We start from the raw sequence: 22,459 nt of genomic DNA on the forward strand, positions 1-22,459 counted from the left end.
CGTTTGCGTGCTGGGGGGTTCGTTTTGAGGAGGCTGCGCTTTTGGTGCGTGACACTCCCTGTTTGATATTTTTCTTTGTTTTTCTCAACTTCAACAAGCAGATCACCAGTTCCCAGTTTTTTGACTGATTTCGGTACACCAGCAATACCTTCGATGGTTTTTTCAATTATAAATGGCGAGAGGCTTGACATTTTGAATGTTTCGTCTGTTTGACGGATTAAAAGAAATCGTGGAAATGCCATGTTGGAAGTGTATGGTCGGTGAGGATTCTCACCTTCCGTGCCGTCAGAATCTGTTTCGGTTTGCGGTCGTTTTTTATTTTGGTTTTCCATATTTTAAATGTTTAAAATTCGTCACTCGCAGCCCCACCCGGGCCCCGGAGTCCAACAAGGGAACTGAAAACAGAGCGGATATCCAGCTCATACTATTATGGATACTGTAGTGATATACTCGGCCAGGTATTTTTCAATCTTGTTCATTATCACCAGCTGTTAATGCAGAAAAGCAAACATGGGATTCAAGGGATTGTTACTCTACTCAACCGACTGGCCCTAAGCCACCGTCTTCCAGGAAACATAGATTGAAGTACATATGAAAATATATTGTTAAATACATTTGTGTGAACGTAATATGAAGTTTATTGAGCGCAGTAAAATGTGACAATACAGCAGAGTAAAGACAGGCTTGTGTAACGTATTTTGTTCCAAAGTTTTTGTTTGGGGAAAATATAAAAAAATTTTCACATAAAGATGCAGTTTGAAATAAGGGAATAGAAAATGTAAAAGAAAGGGTTTTTTCCTAGGGCTTGGCATGACTAGCCGATTGATCGTATCGGGCCAATACGACCGCCAGAACGTCTACACCGAATTTTGAGGCCAAAGAGTGTATTGGCACCCATTCCCCGGGGAAAAAGATGCGCACATGGAAAAAAGTACGCATCATCTCCCCCGGGGTGCCATGGGCACCTCAACATCCAGGACCCTCCTCTCCGGCTTACGGGGGCCGCCCCCCACGGCAAACAGGTGGCTCCATTTTCGGGGGAGTTTGTACCCCTCTGCATGGAGATACAGCGCATTTTCTATCCCCCCGCGGCAAGGGGCCGCAGGAAGGGTTTTAATTCATAAAGTCTGGAAGATGGAGGTCTTGTTTGATAAAGAAAATGATTCTGTACCGGATGGAAATAAAATTCAGGAAAATAAAAATTTGATCTAAGCTGTGAGAATGTTACAGCGACATAAGGGCAGATGAAAACTCTTCTAGCCTATACTGTGTTGGTGCGCCCTAAAACTAAATAAATAAATAAATAAAATGTTGGTGGATTTAAACAAAACAGTTTAGACAGTATATCCTGGCGGCGATAAATGTAATGAAAGAGCAATTATACTATCTACTATGAAAACAAAGGTAGAAATGTATGAGTTAAAAATTTACAAAGAAACAAAGTATGTAAAGAAGTAGAATCAAATATCGGTGTTGAAAAAAGGATTATTTTGTTATTACAAGTAAACTGTTCTTGCAATAAAACATTTACAAAACACATTAGATAATTTTTTTAAGAAGTAATCCTGGATAGTTTGTTACTTTTTTGTACACTTAACTAGCAACAAGCGGCTGCCTTTGCATAATTCATCAGTACATAAATTGTAGTTAATGTATAATGTTTTATTGTTACAAGCGACAATGTCCTACAATTACCATCGCTCGTATCGTGTCATTATGTCATTGACGTGTCAGCGATTTTTGCAATATCCCGTTACAATATGACACGGAGAATCACGTTTTGCTTCTATATCCTGCTGTGAAATGGAGCTGTTTAATACATCATGAAATTTATTAAAGTAGGGTGTTTATATTTTTAAACCAAATACAATTGATGTCTAAAGCAAAGCTTTAAAGACGCCGTATTACTTTATGTGAGTGTCAGGGATTTTCTATGCACAAAACACTGTAGGTCTATGTGGTATGATGCACATAGCAGTTATCGCTGATTATCGTCTCGTACAAATCTTTAAGCGTACCAGTCACCTGTATCAGTGTTTCTAACCATACCAAGTAATATATAGTGTTTCATTATATGGGGTGATACGTAACAAGGCGGTACGGTAGAAGAGTGGTACACTTAACAAACATTCGCAGAAATCTGTTATGAATTTGTTTTCATGTCATGGCATTTAACTCTCACAGCCTTTGTTAAAGCAAACTAATAAATGTTTTTTGTTGCACATATGGGTTTACCTTTAAATCATTTCCTGTTTTGTGTTCTGGGAAATCGATCTTTGATAACAGTGATGGTATTTTACTTACTTTATTTATCTCAGTTACCATAGTATATCTACAGTTCTAAAGCAGTCCGAGTCGATTACTTTGATTTCAATGAATGTACATGGGGTAGGGGATAGAATGAAAAGAAAAGATGTCTTTAATTATCTAAAAGGTAAAAATCTCAATGTTTATTGTTTACAAGACACACATTTTACAGATAAAGAAGTGGCTTATATTCGAGCTGCCTGGGTATATGAATGTTGTTTTTTTTTAGTAATTTTAACAGTCCGTCTAGGGGTGTAGCCATTCTTATTAATAATAATTTCGATTTTGAGTTCAAAAGCATTGAAACAGACCAAAGAGGCAATATAAGATTCTTTCACTGGTGGTAGGTGCAGATGGGAATATCCGGCTGAAGAGTAACTGTTTTAAAACTCTTTTTCTTGCATGCCATATTCAGCAAATAATAGTAAAAATAAATTCAAACAAATAATTTTCTTATAGCACTTTTTTCTTACAGTAACGTATTAACAAAGCGCGAGAATTTTACGTCAATAAACAGGAAGTAAGTCATGACGTTAAAAACACGAAAACAACGTAATAGTTCCGGTTTTGTTTTATCATCTGCAGTAAAACGTTGTTATTTCCGTAAAATGAATCGAGAAATATGTTATAAAGAACAACGAGAATCTATCAAGGTATTTGACTTTTATCCCTTTTTACGTAAAACATTATTATTACTACAAAAATCTTCTGTACAGATGTAGTTCGTTATACGTCATTTACAGCACGAGTCATATTTATTTCCAGCACCGGTGAAATCACCAGAAATGCAAGAAGTTTATTATTTTTACATGCCTCAATAGTGGGAAATGATCTTAGTATAATCTGCCTTTATGGATCAAACATGACCCGGAATTTTACACATACATTAAAGATAGAATTTCACAGTTAGAGAACTGAGTTATTATTGTTGGCGACTATAATCTGATGTTAGACCCTAATATTGACTGTTGTAATTATGTAAACATAAATTACCCTAAAGCTCGTGATATATTTCTTCAAATGATAGAAGAACATAGTCTAATAGATTGCTGGAGAGAACAAAATATGGAAGAGAAACAATATACCTGGCTTAAGCGAAACCCTGTTAAAAAAGGCAAGGCTTAATTTGTTTCTTGTTTCTAGTAACCTATTTACTAATGTAGATAATGTTGCTATTGAGCCTGGTTACAGAACAGATCACTCAATGATTTTATTAAGTATTAATTTTGGTAAATTTATAGAAGGCAGATCTTACTGGAAATTTAACAATTCCTTGCTCCGAGATACAACATACGTAGATCAAATCAAACAATTAATCAAACAGATTAAGATAGAATATGCCCATATACCACAAGCTTCTTTAGAATCTTTGAAAAATATAAGCAATGAATTTTTAGGACTAAATATAGATGATAATTTGTTTTTTGAAATACTGTTAATCGAGATCAGGGGTAAGACTATTTCCTACTCAGCATACTAAAAGAAACAAGAAGATAAAAGACAAGAAATGTTATCAAAAGAAATAAGTCAATTAGAGAAACAAAATTCTATAAATTACAACTTACTGGAAACAAAAAAGACAAAACATCTGAATTAAGACCAAAGAAAATGAAACGAGTTTTTATTAGGTCAAAAGCAAAATGGGTTTCAGAAGGGGAAAAGCCAACAAAATATTTTTGTCATTTAGAAAATAGAAACTATACATCAAAGATAATGCATTCTCTCTTCTCTACATCTGGTACTTTGTTAACAAATCAAAATGATACTTAAAATGAGGTTGTAAATCATTATAAACAATTATATACATGTCGAGAGATTCCGATAAATAATGAAATGCCAAAATTCAGTGAACAAGAGAGGTTATTTAAGTTATAGTGAAATGTTAACAAGTTTGAAGAAGATGCGTAATCCCTTTTCTCCTGGAACTAGTGGTTTTACAGCAGCTTTTTTAAAATTCTTCTGTATAGGTCTATAAATCAGTCTTTTGATTCTGGAGAATTGTCAGTAACTCTGAAACAACGTGTAATAACTTGCATACCTAAGTTGAAAAAGATAAAGAGTATATAAAAAATTGACGTCCCATTTCACTTTTAAACGTATCATATAAAATTGCTTCAGCTAGTGGAACACAACGTCTTAAAACATTTTTAGTAAACTCATAAGTGAGGATCAAACAGGGTTGTTATCAGAAAGGTATATAGGAGATAATGTAAGATTAGTATATGATATTATGCAATTTACAGAGGAACATCAGATACATGGAATGCTACTAATAATTGATTTTTCAACCACATTCGACTCAATTTCATGGTCTTTTATGTCTAAAGCTCTAACATTTTTCAATTTCAGAGAAAATTTTATAAAATTGATAAAGTTATTTTATAACGACATTAAATCAAGTGTAATTATTAATGGGCATTTATCAGATTGATTCAATATTGAAGCGGTTGTCAAGGTAATCCCATTTCCCCTTACACATTCATACTCTCTGCTGAGATCCTTGCAATTCTAATAAAACAATTTATTTATTTATTTGGGTTTTACGGCGCACTAACACAGTATAGGTTATCTAATAAAACAAAACCAAAATATCAAGGGATTTAAAATAATTAACACAGAATTTCTTTTATTACAGTATGCTGATGACACAACGGTATTGGAACTGAAAGATCTTTAGCAAATACTATGCAGACTTTTGAATACTATGGCAAAATTCAGTGTTAAAAATTAATGTTGATAAAACCAAAGCAGTTCGGATAGGCTCAATGAAAAATAGTAATATAAGAATTTGTCAAGGTCTTAGACTACAGTAGGAATCAGAGTCATTTAAGTTACTTGGAGTCAACTTCACTCTAGATATGGATAATATTATTGATGAGAACTATTCACAGAAAATTTAGGAAATTAAAAAGCTGTTTAATCAATGGTCAAAGAGAAAAATTAGTCCAATAGGAAAAATTGTGGTAATTAAAACATTAGCACTTTCTCAAATTATAAAGCACCTTATTATGAGTTTACCTTATCCAAGTATACACATCATTAAAAAAATTATAATAATTTTTTTCAATTTATATGGTCTTCAGGTCCGGACAAAATAAAACGCAATACAATAATGAATTCCTATGACTACGGAGAATTGCGAATGATAAATCTTGAAGTTTTCATGTCTTCATTAAAGATCACATGGCTCAGAAGATATATGAATAATAACTCTAAATACTTTAATATGGTTTGAGATTCATACCCATTGCTTAATAATTTGACCAAATTTGGTTGAAATGTTTTTAAAATCAACATGAACACAACATGAACACAGTTAGGAATATTTTTTGGAAAGACGTTTTCATGGGCTTTTTTAAATTAAATACAAAACATCCTAAGTCCTGGGGTGACTTTTGCCGTCTGCCAGTATGGCATAATACATGTTGGAGGTATGTGTCTGTTTTCCTAGATATGTAACAAATGGTAGTGTTTTAGTCAATGATGTTTTGGATAGGAATGGCAATTTCTATTTTTTTATGAATAAAAAAATTTTTAAAAATAAGTACCAATTTTCGGCGCCCCGTTAAATTGTTTTCGTTACCTATCCCCTGACTTATTTTGCAAATAAAAAACCTTTAACCTTAAGAAAATTTTTAAAGGGAAGATTTTGCCACTCTGCCTGATTGGGGGAGTGTAAAATTTTTTCCTCTGTTGTTTGTGCTACCCTGAGGAAAAATGTGAAAAAGGTTTACCCAAACGACCTGTTCACATTTTTTTAAAGCTAATTTTGGCTCGTATATTTAGCAAGAATAGTGATATATCTCAAAAATGATAAGTAATTTTAAAAAAATTGTTTAAAAACCTGTTCAAATACCAACAATATAAAATTAAAAAAAAAGAGCTAAATACGGTTGCGTATCACATAAAAAAGGGTGTGATAAGGTCTTTTATTTTGAGAAGTGTTTTTTAAAAAGTTTTTCCCCCTTTTTTACAATTGTCTCTGTATAGAAAAGGTTTTTGCTTTTGGACTTATTCAGTTTGCTATTAAAATGAATATTGTTTGTTTTGAATTTATTATAAATATTTAACTGTTTTATTATATTAAATATTTTTTTTTTGTATGGATGCAAATACTGAACTCTTTGAAATCTGATTTATTTTTATAATCCTTTTTGACTAAATTCTTACTCTGAAAAGAAGGTCCGCTGCATACATTTTATCTAGTGATATAGTACGGTCAAACTTTGCTTAGAAAAAAAATAAAATCTTTTATATGTGACGCTTTGTCCAAAAGTTTCATGAATACGAAATTGATTTGTTAAAGCGGGATCATTGGCCTATTTTAAAAATAAATAAAAATAAATAAAAATAAATAAAAAAAAATCCTTAATTGATTTTTTTTTTATGTTTCAAAATAAAATTTATTTGTGCATCTTCATTGGCCCCGCACCCAATTTTTTCAGTGGGAATTTAACCCCTTTTGGGGGCTGCCGAGCAAACTGAAATGCCTTTATACGCGTTCTGAACAGTTTGGGGGTTCTTTGCCCTTTTGGTTGGGCATATTAAAGGTCCTCTTCCAAAATTTAATATATGGAACTTGGGCTCTTTAGGGCCACTATGCTAAAAAGTAATAGCCTTTTTTTCGCATTAACCGCTAAAATTAAGGGTTTTTATCAAATGTGTGTAACAATAGTAAGGTCTCCTGTTTTTTTGTTACAAAGGGGGTGGGCCCAATTTAGCTAAAAATATAAACACGTTTAATTTCCCTCTTCTCATAAACCGCTTCATGAATCTTATAAAAAACTACTGGTAATTTTCCTTAGGATAAACGAAAAAAAAATTGGACCCTACGAACCTTTGCGAAAAAATTAAAAAAGAGACCCATTTAAATTTTTAAAAGGCGGTGTTTAGTTTTGCAATTTGAAAAATGTTGATAAAGATGAATGTTAGATAAAAATTCTAAATTTTTTCCTTTTTACATTTCGCCGCCCATCATTTTTAAAGATATTTTTTTTTAGAATACGGAAGTATTAAAAGCAATGAGAAGTTTTCTTAAATACTTTAAATGTGACCCCTTTTGCAATAAAAGTTGTTCCATAAAACCCTTTTGCAGTTAAAATCATAAACAGAAAACTAAGGGATACGAACTATCTATGCTTTGTGTCTAAGTTTAAAAATTTTTCCCAAGTTCTGTGAGGAAATGGTGGTTTTAAAACCCCTGCGTTAATTTTAAAAGGGGGACATTATATAAATCCTTTTTTTGTCACTAACGACCCAGTGCTTCAATGGTTACAATATATAATCAACCATAGAATACTGGGAACAAATTAATGCTAAAAAAAATGGGGATAAAAATAATTTATGAGTTTTGTAACGCAATAGAGAAAAGTTAAAAAACTTTTGTTTTAGATTGCTAAAATCTTAACTTTCGGAAAATTTTAAAAGAATGGCTAACAGAAAATGCCCTACTGTATTTTGAATGTCAAATATAGATATTACGGGGGAAATTAATTTTTATAAAGCTATAAAAAATACTATTTTGGTTGAAAAATTGACCATGATTTAAAATGAAAAATGAAGAATGAGTTCCAAACATTCAGTTTTAAACACCAAGTCAAACTTTTACTTAAGACAGAAATTAAAATCCAAAAAAGACAACGACTATCTAAATTCAATGAAAATGGGGTAATTATCCTTTGTTAAAATGAAGTTTAAGTGTTTATTTTTTTTTATTTTTACGTAAACCCAAAAACCCCCAAACCCCCCGCCTGCATGCATTTTCTAATGTGTTTGCTCTTTCCGATCTTGTATCTTTTTATTTTTTCCATTCTTTTCTTTTTTTTCGAATGATTTTTTAGGGGCAGTGTTTGTTTTTTAAATGAAGTGGCTATATATACATTCGTAACGATATTTTTGTGGACAATTTTAAAAGTATTTTTGCCTCCTTTATATTTAAAAGTCTTTAAAAAAGTACAAACAAATCTAAAAAAGTCTCCCTTATAAAGCACGTTTTTTTCCCTTTTTGTAGTTTGTGTCTCGTTTTTCGACTTTTTGGCCGAAAAAGGGCTAAAAACCATTTTACATCAATTATAAGTTTACTTTTAATAGATTGGGGAAACGGGGCCCATATCCGTTAATAAAACCCCGATGTTTCGTAGTTAAACATTTATGCATTTTTAAAAAATTACTAGAATGGAATAAAAGTTACCTTGTATGTACGGGGGACAAAATATCTTAGCTAAGTTCTTTTATAAAATCCCTAAATAAGACTGTTCGATTTTAGGGAGTAGTATAATTTTTTTGTTTTTAATTTGTGTGTAATATGTGTAGTTACTAAAATTAAAAAAAACCCCCAAACATTTCCCTTTGCAAGGCTTTTTACAAAGATTTTTAAAATTATTGCTTCTGGCCTTTTTTAAATTTATAAATTGTGAACTTCAAATAAAGGGGGTGCTTTTAAACTTGGTATAGGGGAGCCTGTTCTTCTCATTGTTGCTTGTTTGCTTTGTTAAAGCCACATTAAAGCATTTACTTGCCATAAAAAAAGGTTAAAGGAAAAAAATTTTATAAAAGTGGTAGACCCTTCGAAAAATCAGTTTGATATACTAGAGTTAGGAAATAACTTTGTTGGAGTTTGGGGCGCCTTTTTCGAAAATTTATTAAGTTTTGAAACGGCGGGATTTAACCAACCAGTGTTTTGGATTCTTCCCAGTAAAAACTTGTTTCCGAAAGTAATGCCAACTTCCCCAAATGAATCAGGGGTGAAGGACGAACGATACAAAAATGTCATTTATAAAAATCGTCAGGGGGAAACATACGCCCCGCCCGGGGGGATCAAAATACGACCCCGAGATCCGTGATCTCCTCCCCCTATTGCGCTAAGCGGGGGGCAGAAAAAAAATCTAAATGGAATGAATATTAACTGTGCTTTGGAGTCACAAAATTAATATGTTATAGGTTTTTTTTGTAATAAAATAAAGTGTATAAAAAGTGTCTCTAATAAATTTCGATGTGTGTTTGAAAGTTAAAAATGCCTTCACCACAATTATCCGTATTGAATAAAGCTTTCCCAAACAGTGTTGGGGGATTTCAAGAAAAAAATTTTTAAAGAGGGTTCTAAGGTTAAAGCAAACACTTTGAACAAAAACATTTCGTAAAAGTAGTGTGTCATATACAACGTCCTTGAGAATTTCCTTGAAGGTAGGCTGTTCCTTACAAAAACGCTTCAAAGAGTTTTATTATCGCAACACGACTTGTTGCGGGCGGGAGCTAGTCAAGTGGCTAGTCCCCCAAAATAAGTTTATGAACATTAAATAATTATTTTTCCCAACAACAAACTTGAAGCTATCCATATTCCTTTTGCCGATTTGTAACTGGATTTAACACCCATATATCAAAAAATAAAGAGTGTATTAAAAACAAATATTACGTTTTAAATTTGTGCTAACTGCCAAGAAAGTCCAAAGCGGGGAAAGTTTGTCCCCAGATTGCAGTTAAGTGCTTTTTATGTAAAAAAAATTGATTAAATTCTGTAAAATCAAGTGAAAAAAAATACAAAATCTAAATAAAAAAAATTTTTATTTGTAATGATGGGGAATTCTTGTTTTGGTCGTGTTGTGTAGTTTTTGCAAATATTTTTTTGTGAAATGGCTCGTACAGAGGAAAGCGAAAATGTAACAATTACACATATAAAAACAATTTGCTACAGAGGTTATGATTTTAAAATTTAAGAGTTAAAAACAATTTCCCTGCCTAAGTCGTCAAATAGGTTAAAATTTGAGAATTAACTATTGGTAATCGGTAAAAAAATTTCATATATTTCCAAAATGATATAGACTTAGTGAACGGGTTTTAATTTTAGGACTTTTAATGTTTAAAATCAAGAAAATGCATCCTTTGAACAGTTCGCTTCGGCCAACCTAAAAGAAAAATTTGTAGGGAAACGACTAGAAATTAAAGGCATTTTTCTCGCCTCCAACCCGTGTCTATTATTATAAGTCCTAGTCAGGGGGGCCCATCATTCGCAGGAAAAATTTGATCTAATTCCTTTTTACAACACTGTGGAAGGGGTTTCAAGTCAAATGCTTACTTTTCAAAGCTTTTTTTTGGGTTTTATCACTTTTTTTAATTTGTCAAAAACAATGACTTGTTGTTTGTAAATGAATTTTCTGAAAGGGAACTGAGTACATCAATAATTCTGCGCTTGGTGTGTTTTTTCCCAAAATGAAAAAAAAGATCCCAATTTAAGCTTTTTGGTCTAGTCAAAATAAGGACATTAGGGATTTCTCTTATAAAGGTTTAAACTTCTCCTTGAAAACAGACAAACGTTGCAACAAATCATTTTTTTGCTCGGTTGTATAACGAAATTTTATAAGGCCCCTTGTTAAAACGACATTTTTTGGACACATCAATTTTTTTTTCTTTCATGAACAAAACAAGTGTTTTTAAAAAAATTTTTTTTTTTCCCAGACATACGGTATTTATGCCAATATGCTTGTACTTTTGAGAGAATAAAAGAGTTTGATTTTACCTTTAGTCGACAAAAAAAAGTCTTTTTCTCCAAAAGAAACATTGAGAACGAATTGAAAACCTCCGCTAATTGTAATTTATATAAAACAAATATACTGCTAAAATATCAGTTGTGGGTGAGAAAATGGGGGGATTGAGCAAAAAAGCCAAAATTTATTGCCGAAGGGAAGTCAAATTAAAAAAAGCGTTTTTAAAAGGGTTTCAATAAAAAGATAAAATTTATGCAAAATAAGATTAAAGAAATGTAAATTACATGCTAGATTCTTTTTGATGTTCTTTATTTAAAGAAGTTCCGGCCCACAAGTGGACCTTACGCTAAAGTTTAGTTTTGGGTCCTCTTTCTTTCTTTAAAGTGGTAAAAAATTTTCTTTTTAATCGGATAAAAAAATTTAAGTCTTTGTTTTTTTCTCGGGGGGCCAGTTGGAGGTTAGACAATCAAAATTTCCCCCACCCCCGCAAAAACAAACGGGCACAAAAAAGTAATACAAAGGGGAGGCTAAGATCGGCAAACTCAAAACCTTTAAAACAGTATATGCTGGTGAAACTTATGTTGCATTTATAGTATTTTCCCTTTTTGTGTCAGCCCAGGAAACTTCGCCGAAAAAACTTGAAATGTACCGTTTGACATGTAGCAACGTTAGAAATACAATTTGTTTTTTTTAAAATTAAAGTCGATTTTTTTATTTCTTCAGCCCCAGAAAATAAGGGAAATCACACACCCAGCGGAATAAAACGTGTTTAACTAGTTTTCTCTCTATTTAATGTTTTTTTTGGTTTCTGCCACATGTTTTAAAAGTTTTTAATGTCCACACACCAAACGGTTTTTCGGACTTTTGAAAAAATTTTGGTATTTAGGTGACTTGCAGGAAAGATATTCCACACAAATCAAACCCAAAAAAATTTTCCCCTTCTGAACTCCGCCCTCCCCCTTTTTAAACAATTAATGAGTGCCATAGGTACTGATTGTATAAACAAAAAGCGTTCATGCTTAAAAACTTTTATAAAATATCTTTTACAATTTTTTAATAAAACCATGTTTTCTTTCCTTTCAATTGTAAATTGATAACCCAAAACCCCCTTTTGGATCATTATATTTAAACTAATACATTTTTCTACTTTGTTTTTGTATACCACTTTACCAAAATTAAAAAAAATGACAAATTTAAGCCCTTATTCAAAAGACTTTTGCCCAAGGAAGGGTATTTATCGCTTGCAAATTTTGATAAAGCTTTTTTTTTGCAAAATATTAAACTTTAAATATGTGGGCCGTGACGAATTTGTAAAGCCCTTTCCTTTTTATTGAACAACATTTACTCAGTTGGGAAGCAGTTTTAGACAAGTTGTTGGGGATTTTCCCTTTGGGAACAAATTTGCACCCCTTGTCGCAATTGTTTTTTTATTGTTTATGAAAGGACTTTTTTTTTGGCTTTCCCAGATACGCAACAGATATTATAACTGCTTTAATAACAATACGCACTGGATGATATTTAAATGGATAATCCGTTTTTTGGTCATTTAGTGGGTATATTTATCCTGGGGGCTTATTAATTAAAAATAACAATTCGGATACTGTTTCTTCATTTTTAGATTTAATTCTTATTTATGACAATTTTTTTCAACCAAAATTTTTTGACAAAAGGGTGATTTTTTTTTTAGTATTGTAAAATTTTTCCCCATTTGGAGGGGTGTACATAGGCTACTTTTTTTGGGGTTATATTTCTCATTAATTCGGTTGCCAAGCTTAGCATGTCAACATTTTTAATGAAGTAATCAATAATTACAAGTAAACTTCTTCAGCAAGGGTACCCTTATTAAATTTTCTAAATATTTTACTAAATTTTTTATCGAATTCTGATTTTGTTTTAAAATTCATAGTAATTTAAAGACACTTCTGCGAGAAAGGGATTTCTAAAACCCCTTTTTTATGGGGATGTGGTTTACAAATTGTAAGTCTTGGGGATGGTAAATTTTCCCAAAGTATTTGAAAAGATTTCAAAGTTTTTAAAAGAGTTACGACCCAACTGTTTTGAGACATACCCCATGTTTTTGTGTTAACCCTTTACAGTTGGCACTCGCTTCCCCTTTGATTGCGTCTGACGGAAGAGGGGGGGGACTCTATGATGGCAGTTTTTTTAAACCTACCAGGACGGGAAAGTTTTATATTTGTCTTTGGCCTGTTTCCGTTGGGCCCCTTAAGGGGGTTTTCTTGTTGCTTGTCTCTGAAAAGGGGATTGGTAATCTTTTTTTGGTTTTTTAAAGGTTTGCTTTTTTTATATATTTTTCACGGCTTTTGTGTTTTAATGCCATGCCTTTTTGTTTTCCTTACGGGGGTTAGAGATTCACCCGGAGGGGATTACTTTTATTTTCACTGTCCCGTCTTTGGGAAAATGGTGGGGGGAGGTGAGGTTGGGTGCGCACCCTAAACCGGTTTAAGTCCCCGGGTGTTTTCCCGACCGTTCCAGGGGGTGCCCCCCTGGTTCCTTTGTTTATTCGTTTCGTCTTATGTGTTGGCTTTTGTGCGTGGTGTTGTTCGTTTTGTCCTATGTGTTGCTTTGGGTGGTGTGTGTATGGTGTGTGGGCCGCGTCTGGGCTGGGGTTTCGTTTTGAGGGCTACGTTTTTGGTGCGTGGGTTCCCGTTTGATTTTTTCTTTGTTTTTTTTGGGGGTACTCGGCACATCTTTTGGGGGATATATTTTTTCAATTATTTTGGGTTTTCCCGAGCGTGTGTCATGCAAGCATTTCAAGAACGTAATCAATATATTACAAGTAACTTCTTTAGCAAGGTACCGTTATTACAAATTGCGTAAATATTTTAAAAAATTTATTATGTAAAATTTGATTTAGTTTTAAAAAATTAATGTAATTTTTAAAAACACCTGCGAAAGGTATTTTAAACCCCTTTTTTTTGGGGGTGTGGTTTCAAACTTCGTAGATTTGGGTTGGGAAAATTTTCCAAAAGTATTTGAAAAGATTATCAAACGTTTATTTAAAAAAAAGGGTTTCGGACCCAACTGTTTTTGAAATCCGCATGTTTTGTGTTCCAAAACCCCTTTACAGTTGGACACACGCTTCCCCCTTTTATTGCGTTGAGGAAGGGGGGAGGACTCTAGATGAGGATTTTTTTAAAACCTACCCGGTGAATGTTTTTTATATTTGTCTTTGGGCCCGTTTTGTCGGGCCCTAAAAGGGGTTTTTTCTTGTTGCTCTGTCTTCTGAAAAGGCAATTTGGGACAACGTTTTTGGTTTTAAGGTTTGGCTTTTTATTATTTTTACAGCAGTTTTGTGTTTTTCATGCCGTGCCTTTTTGTTTCCATTAGTGTGTTAGAGATTCACCGGAGGGGTTTTTTTTTTACACTGTCCCCCTGTCTTGGGAAAAGGTGGGGGAAAAGGTGAGATTGGGGCGCACCATAACCGGTTTAAACCCCTGGTTTTTTGCCACTGAGTTTACCGTTTCCAAGGGGGTGCCCCCCTGTGTTCTTTTTTTGTTTGTTTTTCCTTGGTGTTTACTTTGTGTGGCGCGTGTGTGATGTTATTGTTCGTCTTGTCCTTAGGTTTGGGTTTGAGTGTGTGTGTGGTGGTTGTTCGTTTTGTCCCGTGTGTGTTTTAGTGGTGTGGTTACGCGTTGCGTGTGGGGGGTTTTGTTTTGAGGGGCTGCGCTTTTGGTGCGTGGCACTCCCTGTTTGATAATTTTCTTTGTTTTTTAGATTGTCTACCATTCCTGTTGATCTCCACTGCACATTTTCGACTACTGTACTTTGATTCGCAGTCCACCCATTTGTTCCCTGTCCAAACGGGTCTAAATGGGCTTTATGACGAGAAATATTTCTCTGTTTTTTCAAATTGTGCATTATAATTCAGTCCTTTTCTAATGTTCTACCCGCGGGATATACAAAACCCTCACCAAAGAAGACACTTTCCCCGCAAAATTTCCGAAGAATCCTCCCAAACAACGGCTGTTAATACTCAAATCTCTGAAAAATTTTTTTCCTCATCAGTAGACCCGTATTGATGCTTGTTCTTTTTTGAGTTGGATTTTGTTATTAGTGTAATTTCCCTGTGGATCTAGACAGTATGCCCCTGTAAATTTAGAAAATTGCATAAAATTAAGGGATTTTCCAATATACTAGTATTCAAATGTTTTTTCAATATTACTTTTTTTTTATTAAAATGCTGGGTTTTTAAAGGTTATGTGAGCCCGTCCGTTAGCTCAATAAAGGGGCCGGATCCGGGGTCGTAGTTCGTTCCCGGGGGGGGGTATGTTCTCCCTGGCTTGATAAAGACTTTGTCGTAATCATCCGGCCCCCACCTGTTAATGTAGAGAAGTTAGCAGTTATTGAAACAGGTTTGTATGTACAGAACCCAGGAAACTGGTTAGGTTTTAATGCCCGCCGTTTTTAAATGGGAAAAACTGTTGAAAAAAAGGCGTTAAAAACCCCAAAAAAAAAAACAAAGAAAGGGTTTTAGAATTAAAAATAATTTGTCACTCTTCTATCAGTTTAGCTAAATGACATCTTAATTTCTGCCTACATTTGTAAGGGAAATTATTGTTAAAAGTATTTTATAGAGAGATCACAAACAATTTGAGAGTAATAGAAGATATGGTGGTCTCGAATAACCTACTGTCAACTTGTGTGCAAAGTTTTCTTTTTTTTTATTGAACACCTAAACATTTTAACATAGGCCTTTATATCTGATTTTGTTCTTACGCAAACGCATTTACTCCTTTCATTTGGCTTATGAATAGTGCATAGTGTTTCTTTTTCTTTCTGTTTCCCTCCCCCCCCCTTTCAAAACCCTATTAAACCCCTGCCTGCCGGGGGAAAAAATCTGCCTTTGGACCTTTCAACCAAGACAGATGCACATCCCATCAATTATCATGGGCGCACTGTTCAGCATTCAGTCAGTATCTTTTTGGTAAGCACCCCTTTTAACAGTTAATGGTACTATCCAAATTAAAAGACTAACAAGTTCATTATAGCAATTTAGCAGGGTAGGGATGAAAACAATAGAAACAAGGATAAATACTAACGTTCCAAAAAGCACCTTTCAACCGCGCCTCATGCGTGCAAAATAGGTGTTTATTATTTTTCTCAAAAGTACACAAAACTTTCGAATTTTTTGGTGTGTTTCAGATGTGCGTGTCGGGTGATATTAGTATCTTCTTTTTGTGTACGTATTGGAAACAATACGACAGTTAATGTATGTATTCTGGGATAATTTCTGACAACATCGTGCTTTCAAATGGGATTGCCGAATAACTTCATCATAAAAGCAAGATCAGATTGTTTAAATTTTCCCTTTACAAAAAATCATGACCGCTCAAAAAAAAAAAAATGAGACAGTTATCAAACGGGAATGTTGCCTAGTGGGAGAGCGTCCGCTTCGGTGGGGAGGTCGTGGGGTTTGATCCCCCGGCCGGTCAACAAAAACGAAAAAAATGGTCTTGTGCTTCCCCGCTTGGCGCTCGCATTAAAAGGATGTGCAGGATGGGCAGCCCCGGGGCCCGATAAAGTGACTGGGTGGGGTATCATGCCCAAATGTCTAGGGGTGTATTCCGTGGGGCGCCTATAAATTTTGGGGATTGTGTTTTCACTGCTACAAGTAAAACCGTCGTTTTAAGACCCAAAAATTGTTGAAAAAGACGTAAACCCCAACCAAACAAACAAAAGGGAAAAACAAGGTACCAAAAAGCAGCCTCCCAAAAACAAACCCACGCACGCAGAGTGCCAACACAAACACACACAACCCCCAAAGCCAAAAAAAGGGACAAAACGAACAAAGGGGCACAATGGGGACCGGGGCCCTTGGGAAAGGTCAGTGGCAAAAAAAACCCCCTGGGAGCTTAAACCGGTTAGGTGCGCCCCCCCTCATTTACCCCCACCTGTTTCCCAAAAACACCCGGGCAGTGTAAATAAAAGTATTCCCCTCCAGGGGAATCTTAACAGTAAGGAAACAAAAAGGCCCGGCATGTAAAACATAAAAGCTCGGTATAAAAATAAAAACGAAACCTTTTTGAACCAAAAAAAGTATGTATCATGCCTTTTCAGAAAACGGCAACTGAGAAACGCCCCACGAAACAGGCCGAAGACAGATATCAAAACGTTTAGCCTGGTAGGATTAAAAATGATTTCATAGAGCCTCCCCCCCTTTCCCTCAGACACAATCAAAAAGAGAAAAGTAGTTCCCAATGTAAACAGGTTGAAGTAAACTGCGGTTGTCTCAAAAAAGTTGGGTCTAACCTCTTTTAAAGAACGGTTTACAATTTACCCAAAAACATTTGGAAAATTACATGACCCAAGATCTTTCAAACTTTTAAACCAATCCCTTTAAAAAACGGGTTTTGAATTTCCTTTTGCAAAGTGTTAAGTGCTGTTAGGGGGCCTTTTAAAAAATCGCCCCACTTTATCTCAGTGTTGTTATATTTTCTGGTCCTTGGGTCATTGATTTCAACTTATTTAGATTTGAAAATTGAATCTGCTTAAGCCGGTGCTAGGCGGTGGGGCAGGTTCATTTTCCATTTCTGCCAAAGACAGATCAAACAAAAAGAGTCGCAAAATTTTTATGCTTGCCTTGTTTTCGGTGTTCCCAGGGTCACTTTTTAACTTTTTTTAAATTACATTTTATTTTTAAAACAAATCAGAAAACGATAGTAAAATTTACCCAAAAAAGTTCGCAAATTTTTTTTTAACGGTAGCCTTGCTGAAAAAGTTTACTTGTAATTTATTGATTACGTTCATTGAAATGCTTGACATGACTAAACGCTCTGGCAAACCGAATTAATTGAAAAATATATATCCCATAAGATGTAGCCTGATGTACATCCCCATCCAAATGGGGAAAATTTACAATACTAAAATTAAAATCATCCCTCTTGTCATAAATTTTGGTATGTATAATATTGTCATAAATAGAGAGATGTAAATCTAAAAATGAAGCATCAGTATCCGAATTGTTAGTTTTAATTAACTGAAGCTCCCTAGGATAAATAGTACCGACCAATTGACCAAAAAAACGGAGTACCCCTATTAAGAATATCATCCAGATAGCGTGATATATTATTAAATGCAGTTATAATATCTGCCTGTGTATCTGGAGAAAGGCTGAACATAAAAAATAGAGGAAACAAACCGCCTCGGTAGCCTAGTGGTAGAGCGTCTGCAAAAGACGTTAAACCCAAGACACACACACTTTCATAACAATATAAAAACAAATCTGCGACAAGGGGTGCACAATTTGTTCCCATGGGAATACCAACTACTTGTCTAAAAACTGCATTCCCAAACCTGATGTAAATGTTTTCAATAAAAAGGAAAGGGCTTTACAAACTTCGTCAGAGGTCCACATTGTATAATGTTTAATAATATTGCTAGTAAAAAAAGCTTTATCAAAATTGCGAGCGAGAAATGTAGCATTCTCTCTGGCAAAAGTCTTTTGAATTAGGGCAGTTAGTTTGTCATTTATTAAGTTATGTGATAAAGTGGTATACAAAGTAGAAAAATCGTATGTACTGACTGTAGATACCTTGTAATTATTAATTTTAAACTTATCCAGGATTTCGCCAGAATTTTTAACCGACCAGTGTTTACCAGAGTTTTCGCATACTTTATCGCAGTATCTTTCCACGTGGGCTTTCACAGCATTTAGACATGATGTTAATAGTTCATGTTCCTACTGAACTTGCCATTTGTCTGACGTGGTTTAGATATATTATTTAAATGTTCTGTGTGTTTGTATATTTACGCTTCTACCTTTCACATATTTTATATACACGTAATTTCCATTACGTTGGTTATGGGTTTTTGAAACACTATGTCACCAACTATTTTCCCTTTGTGGGTTGTATGATATGCAATGTGTGGCTCTAATTTCGTTTGCTATTCTCAGTGCTTTATATATCTATAAGCTTTAGACGTCTTTCATAGACATAAAGACTTAATCAAACCCATTTGCTATTTTACTGTGCAAACAATGCTCCCTTCTGGCTAAAATTAATTTTTCTGGTTATCGGAATTAACTCCACACTAAAATGCAGTTTTTGGCAATTTTACTCATCTTTGTAAATATATCACAGTGCCGATGATATCTATGCGCTAATAGTATCTACACAACCAGTATATATCTACCATTATTTATTACTGTATATATATCCACGAATTTTCTGTAATTCACTAATAAATACAAAACTCTGTATTCAACTCCCATCCGATACGGTAAAATATTCAATGGTGGGACTCCTTTTAGTTGCAACGTTCAATGCGTCAAAACGTTCACCACTTCAAACGAGATTTCAGCCCCACGGTGCCTATCCCACGTGACTTTTATGGCTATGTGTGGGTATAAAAAACATAAACAGCCGTCGATTCAAGGAACATTTTTCATGATAACTTTCTTAATCCTGCACCAATTTTATTCAAATGAAGACGAGGGCCCGGCCATAAGAAAGATACAATCACGGCCCATCAGTTTGAGAAGAATAAATTCGTATTTTTGTCGAAAAGTGCAACCGCAAATTTTTCAGTCAGATTGCCGACCTGCTATGTGTGGGTGCATTCTGTTAAAATCGTTTATAAAACTCTTAAAAATGCGTTCAGCGACAGTGCAAATGGAACCGAGAATGTAATTTTACCTTGTTTGACAGTTGCAAAATGTCAAGAAATATAGCGTATTCCTCTCGTTTTTTAAATAAATAAAAACATGCTATGTGTGGGTGCCGCTAAATTTATGCTATGTGTGGGAGTAAACTCATAAAAATGATACCGTTGCTTGAGATACTTGCACTAAGTGAGTTTTAACTTACTCGTGTTACATTCATAGAAATGAGTATCCATCTAGCATAACTGATCTTTTTTTATCTTTTTTAGAAAGTCGCTGTGTTATAGAGAATAGCGCGTCAGATTCATTGTTATTATTGATTACGAGCGCGTGTTATCAAACATAATTATTTAAACGTTAACACTCGGTTATATGTTTGAAATAAAATTTATGAAAACGTTATTTCCAATCTCCTTCAGTTGTATTAAAGTGCTGTTTTTTTTTTTTTTTTATTTTGATGCATAAACAACGTTTTTCATAAACACGCAATTGAAGTGTCCCTAAGGTAGTTTTAAAGGGTAGTATTTGTGACAATATAGTGTAGAGCATAGATCGTAGCCTTGGATGCTGCTCCATTGTAAATTCCACTGCTCACCTAGTCCGTGGTTAGTTGCAGCTAAAATGGTATTTATTGTAGCTTTGCGCTATACGTTTGAAACAACACAAATTACTACTATTACCGGGTTGTAGTTCAAACACCTTTTTTTTAAGCATAAAGAAAGGGCTTCAATCCCTCCAACGAAAGTAAAGTACCTTCGATAGTGCATGTAAAAAAACTGCTATTAAATTAATACCACACACATAACGCATAGAGTCATTTCATCAGAGTCGTTATTAACTCACTGTACGTCAGTATTGCGTCTTAACTGTTCACACGAAAATATAAACACATAGTTAAGAATGATATTTTGACAAAAGTTTATATACAGAAACAGTAAAAAGGTAAGACAATATGGTGAACTCTTCCGTGCCAAACAACAAGGTGAATCATATTGCATGGAGAGTTTACTTGCCTGACTTACCCATTTTACTATTGAAAATATTTTGTATATAAACGATGTTCAAAATATCGTCTGTGAATATAACTAATATTAGGATTGACATGTATGTTGTGATGCAGTAAGTTTGTTTGTTTGTTCGTTTGATTTCAACGCCCTTTTTCAACAGTCGGAATCATATGAGGCGGGCAGTTCACCTAACCATCGTTCCTGGGAAGTACCAGTATACTAGACTCCCATCCTCCGTAAGCAACTGCATACTTTCTCACATAAGGAGACATAGTCGGTAGCTGGGGCTCGAACCTACGGTCCTCTATCAATGAGAGGTTACAGGGGTTTGAAGTCAGCGACCTTAACCACTCACCAAGGAGGCAGGTCACAGTAGATAAGTATAATGGAGCGTCCTTTATCACTAACAAAGTAGAAGACAATCAAAATATTGGTAAAATTATGTCTGTTAGATAATTTTAAGAGAAGTTCCTTGGACAGTTCACCCACTTCATTACAAACAATTTTATTCTTAATTTGTTTGATAATTTCTTTGGAGCCTTATTTTCTGCAATGGTCTTGTTAGAATGAATGTAGGCGCTTACAAAACCAACACAAAAAACAAAAGCTATGGCAGATATTATCTCACAACAGCCCTTGGACGAACTCTTCTAAAATCACAAACTGAAATTTTAATTATCAAGAAATGTAATTGATTAAGTGTTTCTTTAAAATTATTTGGCTGTACTTTTAGCGATAGACGCGCTACATTCATTCTAACAAGACTGCGCCCTCGTGATATAATTCCTTTGCATCTGAATTGCAAACAATGATTTATTCAGCGACAAATCACTGGATGAGATATATTATTTCTTAAATAGGTTAGCGACTCTGATGAAATGACTCCATGTGTTATGTGTGTGGTATGAATTTAATAGCAGCTTTTTACATGTACTACCGCAGGTACTTTACTTTCGTTCGAGGGATTGAAGCCCTTTCTTTATGCTTGAAAAGTGGTTTGAACTACAACCCTGTAGTAGTAGTAATTTGTGTTGTTTCAAACGTATAGCGCAAAGCTACAATAAATACAATTTTAGCTGCAACTAACCACGAACTAGGTGAGCAGTGGAATTTACAATGGAGCAGCATCCAAGGCTACGATCTATGCTCTACACTACTAGTATATTGTCACAAATACTGCCCTTTAAAACTACCTTAGGAACACTGATTCAATTGCGTGTTTATGAAAAACGTTGTTTATGCATCAAGATAAAAAAAAACCCCACTTCAACACAACTGAAGGAGATTGGAAATAACTTTTTCATAAATTTTATTTCAAACATATATCAGAGTTTTAACGTTTATTCTAGCATAAAACTGCTGTTATTGTCACTTTTCGGGGGTGTTTTAACAGGAGAGAAAACGTGTGTTAACAGAGAGATTCTCGCGCTGACGTGCTGTTATAACACCTTTTTATATATGCACGTTCCATGGCAGAGCGTAAACGCATTACCTGATTAAAGCCTCAAAACGGATAATTCAGAATGAAATGATGTCAACGTGACAAAACAACGTAGACTTTACCGCGCATTTCATGGAAATTCAATGACGTTGAGGAACAATATATTCATTTTAACGGGTTTTATGCTAGAATAACGTTAGCGCATATTCCTTTCGTGTTATAACATCTTCAGAATCCCGTGGGAATCGTTGGTACCTTCGCCCTTACGGGCTCGGGTACCAACCAATCGCATCCCTCGGATTTCTGCAGATGTTATAACACGAAAAAACATGCGTTATCCCTACAAAGATGTTTGATAACACGCGCTCGTAATCAATAATAACAATGAATCTGACGCGCTATTCTCTATAACACAGCGACTTTCTAAATAAAAAAAAAAAAGATCAGTTATGCTAGATGGATACTCATTTCTTCTATGAATGTAACACGAGTAAGTTAAAACTCACTTGTGCAAGTATCTCATGCAACGGTATCATTTTCATGAGTTTACTCCCACACATAGCATAAATTTTAGCCGCACCCACACATAGCATGTTTTTAT

The sequence above is a fragment of the Mercenaria mercenaria genome, chromosome 3 (genome assembly GCF_021730395.1).
Source record: "Mercenaria mercenaria strain notata chromosome 3, MADL_Memer_1, whole genome shotgun sequence".
NCBI lineage: Eukaryota > Metazoa > Mollusca > Bivalvia > Venerida > Veneridae > Mercenaria > Mercenaria mercenaria.